Raw genomic sequence first — 8,576 nt, 5'->3', positions numbered from 1 at the left:
GGCGCTAGTTCAGTGTTTGAGAATCAGTTATTTGCGGGTATCAGGTTCAGTTTTGGGAACAGTGATTCGGGGACAATAATCAGTATTGAGGAATAGTGTATTCAGCTTATCAACCGTGTGTTGTGATACCCGACTGTGTATTGTGTATTTATTTTACGCTGTTATGCTGCCCGTTTGTCTGGTTATTTATTTCCTTATTGCTTTATTTATCTTCTTGCTAGGTAGTTTAGCATGATTGCTTCTGACCCAGTAGATATTCCCCAAGCACTCTGGACTAGAGGTCGTCGACTCCATCGATCTGAGGATCTGGTAGACGGACAACCAGTGTTTTACTCCTTACCCCCGGTTGTCAGACGAAGTTCAAGAAGACGCAGTGTATCAGTACTAGGATTGCCAAATCAGTGGTCTGTGAACAGTCATGTTGAAATTCCCAAGTCTACTACAGAGGCAGATACATTGGCGGTTTAGATAAACCAGGGTAGTATGTCAGGGATGGAAGATATGGTGCGCCAACTCCAGGAAAGCATGAAAGCCATGCAAGAGGACGTTGTTCGTCAAGCAGAATTCGCCAAACAGCAAGCCGTTGTTATGGCCCAACAGGCAGAGTTAATTACCCGGTTAGAGCAGCAAACCGGAGCATTTGCTTCACAGCAGGTTCCTCCCCCAGCAAGAGTCCCAATACCTGAGGAGACGGAAAACGTCTAGAATGCTCAAGAAGATACAGACATCCCAACGGGGCCAGCTCCGCCCCCGATTCTACCGCAACTATCCAAGGCACCCACGCCTATCAATGCACCAGATTCTCCCTTCGAGTTCGAAGTGGACCCCACAGCATTAAAACTGAGCAAGCTGGAAAAGATGTTTAAGAAATCCCAAGGAGTCAAGACCATTCCTGATATTGAGGGCGAGTATACTGACGCGGCTGTGACGTTGCCGGATCGGTTCAAGATGTCGCACATTGACCGATTTGATGGGTTCGGGGACCCCATGGTGCACCTGAGGTTGTTTTTAGATATCTTAAGGTCGATGGGCCTCACCAGACTACAGAAGCTATCTTTGTTCGGCCAGACCCTGTCGGGTGTGGCGGCCATCTGGTACGCCAAATTAGAAGATGACGTCAAGAGAAATTGGGATGAGATGGCTGAGGCCTTCATTGCACAATACTCATATAACACGCAAATCGAGATTACGATCCGTGACCTCGAGACGACAAGGCAGGAGCCTAAGGAGAGCTTCTCAGAGTTCGTGACCAGATGGAGGGCCAAGGCCTCGATGATGACCCTAAGGCCCACAGATAAAGATCAGATTAGGATGATTGTGCGCAATCTCCAGCCTAAGCTGATGCAGAAAATGATCGTGCTCCCCTTCCCTACCTTTTCAGATCTGCATGAGATGAAAGTACAGATTGAGGATGCCTTGAAGCAGGGCTTAATTGATAATGACCGGGAGCAACCCCGAAGAACTTTCAATCGCAACAACAATGCAAGCCTGAGCGGCGCTACAACTACAAGGGCCTCCGAAGTGAGCATGGTCACCACCACCCCCTCTCCAAGACCCATGGCAGCCACGTCATTCTCCGGTGCGTCCGGAAGCCATACACAAACAGCCAAATACCCACCCAAAAACCAAAGAACCTTCGCTCCACTGTATATGCCCCTGTCCAAAGCTCTGGGGGTTTTAATCAGAAAAGGGCACTTGAAGCCCCTAGAACCGCGGCCACTACCGAAAAAACTTCCCCTACCCACAACCTAGCCAAATATTGCGCATTTCACTAACAGCATGGTCGTGACACCGACCAATGCTTCCGATTACGTCATGAGGTTGAAGATCTCATTGATAACTGGGTGATTTTGCCTCCCGAGAAGCCCAAGGTTACAACAAACCCTCTCCCACTGCACAACCAAGCTCCACCTCCCAAAAGAATCAACTTTATCCAGACTAGGGTTGTGGCTTACGATCTTAGCATATATATCACCCTTTCCCGCCTACCTAAGCCGGAGGTGTTCCTTCCTGACTGCACTGAATTGTGCATGTTGGACATCTCCAGAACCCAACCCGAACCAATGGTGGTGACTGTCAAAGACAGAAGAGGGGAGATTTCAAAGGAGAATGGGATTGTTGAGCTAGAGTCTGAGGAATCTAGGAGTTTTATTGAGAAGGTATACAGTCCGAGTGACTACATTTCGTTAATAGGCCAGGATGGGCCAAATGTGGAATTGCCGACAGGGGCAGAGCTGTGTGTGATCCAAGGAGACGGATTTGGATAGAGGACAGATGGTTTGACGGTTGTGGAAGGAGACCTTGCCAACCTCCAGTTTTTCGATGACCAAGATCCAGGGGATGCAGCAGTCAACTGGTTTGATTATGAGGAATTGGCAGAGGCTACCAGGTGGCTGGATGATCAACCGGATGTCGTGGAAGAGTTCCAACCAGAATGAGGCCCGGCTGGGGCGAGAATGTCAGTGACGGCCGGAAGGGCCGAAAAGCAGAATATATCGCTGGAAAGCGCCGGTGTCAAGAATCTCGCTCAGGAGTGGAGCATTTTGAATACAGAAATTGTTGAATAGCCAACTGTATTGACACAATTGGAACGGGAAAGGTTTGAGGATTTTGAGAGAATCAGGAAAGCTAAAGCCCACGAGGGGATTGAAACTGCTATGTACACAGAAACAGAGAATGTTGGGAGCATACAGATGGAGGGTACTGCGAGCACGAAAACAGTTATGCCGGAGTCGGACAGGTGTCTGTCGGCTGCCGATGGAATGTGGTGGGAGGACGATGATTTATGTCTTATCCACACGGATGAGGATTGGGGGAATAACCAACCAGATGATACCTGGTACATTGGCGAAGTCGATCATATGACTAGAAGTGGACGGTATTTCAAGCCCCCACATCTAGATCAGCCAGAGGCGTCTGGGAAAGATAACGAGGCAGAGAAACAGAAAGAGAAGCAACTCGAAGAAGAGGTGGTATTGAAGCAGTTGAAAAAGATACAACCAGACATCTCCATCTGGGGACTGCTTATGGCATCATGTGTTCATCGACAGGCCGTCCTATCGGCAATAGACAAGGCCAAGCTCTCAATAGAAACCACGCCAAAGCAGCTGGTGGGATTAGTTTTTCCGGGAGGAGCTACCCCGATGTTGACTTTTTCCAACAAGGAATTGCCACCCGAGGGGGCGAACCACAACAAGCCGCTCTACATTTCGATGGAATGTAGAAACAAATAGATCCCGGTGGTTCTTGTTGATACTGGATCCGCCATCAATGTTTTCCTGGCAAGGACAGCATATGCAATCGGTTTAAAAATTGCAGACTTTGTGCCGACAGCCCAGGTGATTCGGGCATATGACAACACGAGCAGGGAGGTCATGGGGATAGTGAAAATTCAGACCAAGGTTGGGCCGGGACAGCATGTGATAGATTTCCATGTCTTAGAGGTTCCTGCAACTGTCAACCTACTTTTGGGACGGCCGTGGCTGCATCAGGTGAAGGCAGTGTCATCCACCTTGCATCAGATGGTGAAATACCCCCATGGGAAGGGAGTAGCCATTGTTTTTGGGAATTCGTCGATCCATCTACCACCAGAAGTATCCACGCCGGTTTTGGAAATTGAGCACGGTATGGAGGATGTGTTCATGTTAGGTTTTACCTTAGCTGAGGCTCGGGTTGTGTGGAACATCATGGCGGCTAATGAGGGGGTGTATGTCAGTGCTCAATCAATATACCTTATGACCAAACTCCAATACGTCATCGGGATAGGATTAGGAAAGAGTGGCCGGATGGGCGTTGCAGCATTGGCCGAAGTGCCACACAACCCACATACCTTTGGCTTGGGTTATCTACCAACCAAAGAGGATTGGATAAGAAAAGGTAAGGAGATGGCTGGGAGAGCCAGAGCGAAACAGATGGGGAAACCTTTTGAGTTGATGCACCCGCCCATCCAAGGTACCTAAACGGACGCTTCGTCCGGGAAGGGGAGGACTTTCCATTTTGTGGCTTCCCAGAGCCATGGTTGAACGCGGAGAGGAAGCGCATGCCGGGGTTTGAGATCTTCTTCGACCTACAGTTATCCGGGGATGACGTTGCCGAAGAGCAGACAGACCCATTAGCTGAGGCTGAGCAGAGTAGGAAAATGGAGTCTAAGGACTTTGAAATTGAAATGGGGGTAGCGCTGGCTTGTCTACTTTCAGATCCTCCGATTGAACAGAAGTGCTTGGGGGATAACTTCTCGGTGTCCATGATTGGGAATGAAACGGCTGCGAGCCTACCAGCAAGCATTTTGGATGCATCCATCGCACATTCTCTCATTTGGCAATACGAAGAGGGATTTTTGTCAAGCAGTATCGGGTCAGGTAGTGAGCCGTAGTCTGATTCCACTGAGTCTTGTGAGTCAGAATCAGGTTCCAGCTCGACTAAGTCTGAGTCCGGTATTCCTGGGGGTGACAATCGGGATGCCACAGTCCTGTCCAGGTCGTCTTTTTCTTTCTCTTTTGAGTCTGTTGTAACAGAAGAATCGGACGATTTGGATGTGCTTAATGAGAATGATGTGACTGTGGTTTCTGAGTACTTTTCTGTGCCCTTGATTTATTGCATTAACTCAGACTTTCAAAACTTTGATGAAAACGACGCGGAAGAAATTCCTCCGGTTTTGCAACGCTTAATTGAGCAAGAGTAGGAAAGATTTGTTAAACCTTTAGTTGATGAAATCACTACTGTGAATGTTGGTACTGAGAAGGACCCGCGGCTGGTCCAGATCGGGTCCACTTTGTCTTTGGAGGAACACGAGCGCTTAGTCGCTTTATTAAAAGATTTCAAAGATGTTTTCGCGTGGTCCAACGACGACATGCCTGGAATCGATCCTGAGATTGTACAACACCAGATCCCTCTTGACCCCGAGGCCCGACCCATCAAATAGAAACTCGGAAGGATTCCCCCGGACTGGGACCTCAAGATTAAGGAAGAGGTCACCAAGCAAATTGACGCAGGGTTCTTGCTGGTTTCCGAATACCCAACTTGGTTGGCCAACATTGTTCCGGTGCCGAAAAAGGATGGTAGGATCAGGGTATGTGTGGATTTCAGGGACTTGAACAGAGCTAGTCCGAAGGACGACTTTCCCTTACCGCATATCGATGAGTTGGTGGACTTCACAGCGGGGCATGCTTTGTTTTCGTTTATGGATGGCTTCTCAGGCTACAATTAGATAGTGATGGCACCTGAAGATCGGGAGAAGACTGCTTTCACTACGCCGTAGGGGACATACTGCTACAGAGTAATGCCGTTTGGGTTGAAGAATGCTGGAGCTACATATCAACGGGCTGCGACCACAATATTTCATGACATGATCCACAAAGAGGTTGAGGTGTACGTGGACGACATGATCGTCAAATCCAAAGAAAGAGAGGGCCACTACACCGCCTTGCAAAAGTTCTTTCAAAGGATCAGAGAATTTCGGTTGCGGCTGAATCCTCAGAAGTGTACGTTTGGTGTTACGGCGGGAAAGATGCTGGGGTTTCTGATTACACAGAGAGGTATCGAAGTCGACCCTTCCAAAATCAAGGCCATCTTAGAAATGCCACCACCAAGGACTGAAAAGGAGGTGCGAGGCTTTCTGGGTAAAGTGCAATTCATAAGACGGTTTATCTCGAAATTAACCTTGACTTGTGAACCACTTTTTGGCCTCCTGAAGAAAGGAAAGAAATCCCAGTGGGACGACCGATGCCAAGCTGCTTTTGAACAGATCAAGGAATACTTACAGAACCCACCTGTGCTGTCACCGCCTGAGCCGGGGAAGCCGTTGATTCTGTATCTTTCAGTAACTGAAACTACAATAGGTTGTATGCTCGCACAAGAATCAGAGGACAAAGTGGAAAGAGCCATCTACTATCTGAGCAAGAAGATGCTAGAGTATGAGACTCGTTACACGCTATTGGAGAAAGCTTGCCTAGCTTTGGTATGGGCTACCAGGAAGCTGCGGCACTACCTGTTAGCTCACACCGTAATGTTGGTTTCACGACTAGATCCCATCAAATATCTTTTCAAGAAACCGGCGCTTACGGGTAAGCTAGCTCGTTGGTTGTTGTTACTTTCCGAATTCGATCTGAAATATGTGACGCGCAAGTCAGTTAAAGGAAGAGTAGTAGCAGAATTCTTAGCCGATCACCTGGTGGAAAAGGGTGGAGCAGTTGAGTACTTATTCTCGGATGAGGCCATTTTGCATATCGACGATGAAACTTGGACGATGTACTTTGACGGAGCGTCAAACCAGCACAGGTATGGGATAGGGGTGTTGCTGATATCACCCGACAATTCCCGTATTCCTTTAGCCTTCAAACTCCGATTCAAAGTTTCGAACAACGAAGCAGAATATGAGGCGTGTATTTCCGGTTTAGAAGCAGCCCTAGAACTAGGGGCAAGACGGTTGGACGTCATCGGGGACTCGAACCTTGTTGTGTCTCAAGCAAAAGGAGATTGGAAAGTCAAAGAAGAAAAGATGATAATGTACCACCAGACCTTGGACTTGTTGATTCCTCGGTTTGAGAGGTTAAACTTTGCTTATCTAGTAAGAGAGAATAACAGGTTCGCAGATTCACTAGCAACTCTATCTTCCATGATAGACATCCCGTTTGGAGTCCGGATGCGTCCAGTCATTATTGACCAGAAATTTACGCCAGCCTACGAGTCGATCGCTGCCATAGATGAGGTTCAGGATGAGAACCCCTGGTATTACGACGTTTGGAACTTCTTGGAGAAGGAAGCGTATCCACTAGGGGCAAATGCCAAAGATAAAAGGGCAATCAGAAGAATGGCCGTTCAGTTCATCATCTACGGAGGTAAATTGTATAAGAGAGGTCATCTGGGAATGCATAAGCTCTGCGTTGAAGTTGAAGAATCAAAACGCCTGATGGAGGCCATCCATGGAGGGGAATGTGGTGCACATATGAACAGGGTAATGTTGGCTCGGAAGATCCTCAGACAGGGTTACTACTGGTCTACCATGGAGGAAGATTGTATCAGCTTTGTTCGGCGATGCCACAAATGTTAGATCCATGCAAACCGCATGAACGTCTCCCCATCAAAGCTGTACAACATGAATTCGCCATGGCCATTTTCAGTTTGGGGAATCGATGTGATCGGGGCTGTTACTCCGAAGGGTTCAAACGGGCATGAGTTCATCCTAGTCACGATAGATTACTTTACAAAGTGGGTTGAGGCCCAATCCTATGCGGTGTTGAAGGCTTCACATGTTGCGAAGTTCATCAGAAACAACATCATCTGTCGCTATGGGGTCCCAAATGAGATAATTTCAGATAACGGTTCTCACTTCAAGAAGGAAGTGATTGACTTGTTGGAGAAATATAACGTGGCTTTTCATAAGTCATCCACATACCGGCTGCAAACCAATGGAGCAGTTGAGGCCGCCAACAAGAATATCAAACACATACTGCAGAAGATAGTGGAAACCTACCGGAATTGGCCAGATAAGTTGCCGTTCGCTCTGTGGGGTTATCGGACTTCAATCAGAACTTCTACTGGGGCGACTCCATATTCATTGGTTTATGGGATGGAGGCCGTCCTACCTATTGAAATTGAGGTTCCATCCTTGAGAGTGCTGGCTGAGTGTCAGATAGCCGAGGCAGATTGGCAGCAGAGCCGATTTGAAGAACTCATGCTCTTTGATGAGAGAAGACTGAAAAGCACTGTACCATGTTCAAGGTTATCAGCGCAGAATTGCCAAGGCTTTCAACAAGAAAGTTAAGTCCAGGAATCTGAAAGAAGGAGATTTGGTGCTCAAGGACAACCGAGCTCCCATTCACGACCCTAGGGGCAAGTTCAGACCCAATTGGACTGGTCCCTATATCATCAAGTCGATCTGGTCAGGTGGGGCTGTGGTTCTGATGGATCTAGATGGCCTAGAGTTCTCACAACCGATCAACATGGACAAGTTGAAGAAATATTACCCCTGAGAGGCTCGCTTGGCCGAAAACCCAAAAGGGCGACCTAGGCAAAAGTTAGAGCACAGAAAATTTGAAATTATAAAAACTGAGCTCGCAGGGTTGAAAACCCGCAAAGGGCGGCCTTGGCAAAAGTTAGAGCGTAAAAGGAGAGTGAAAATACTCGAGTGAACCCAAGCCTGAACTACGTAAGGCTTGATTCCCATCTTTGGGATACGTAGGCAGCTTCATCCTGAAGTTCTGCCATAAATTTCTCCCCGATCAACTTTGTCCATTTGATCATCTTGGCCATCTTTGTCCATTCAGCATTCAAGAGTTCGATTATGATCTCCGGTGCAGTGCTTTTCAGGCTAGGGGCAACTTTTCGTTGCCATGCAGTGCTACGGTACTATTCAGACTAGGGGCAACTTTCCAGTTGCTAGGATCCGAGGTTGTGCATCTCAGTGACAAATCTTAGGTGTGTCCAGTTCTGATCCATATCGAAAATGGTTTTGAAAAGTTTTGATAAAAGTTGATTTTGTTCAAATTAATCTTTTTACAACTTAGACCATTTTTGGACCAAAGCGGAAAATTTTCAGTACTCACAACATTCAATTTCATTGATTTCAATACAGAGTT

Source organism: Camellia sinensis, chromosome 12 (assembly GCF_055761805.1).
Source record: "Camellia sinensis isolate YWXY chromosome 12, ASM5576180v1, whole genome shotgun sequence".
NCBI classification, from domain to species: domain Eukaryota; kingdom Viridiplantae; phylum Streptophyta; class Magnoliopsida; order Ericales; family Theaceae; genus Camellia; species Camellia sinensis.
Note: the sequence above shows the minus strand (reverse complement) of the source record.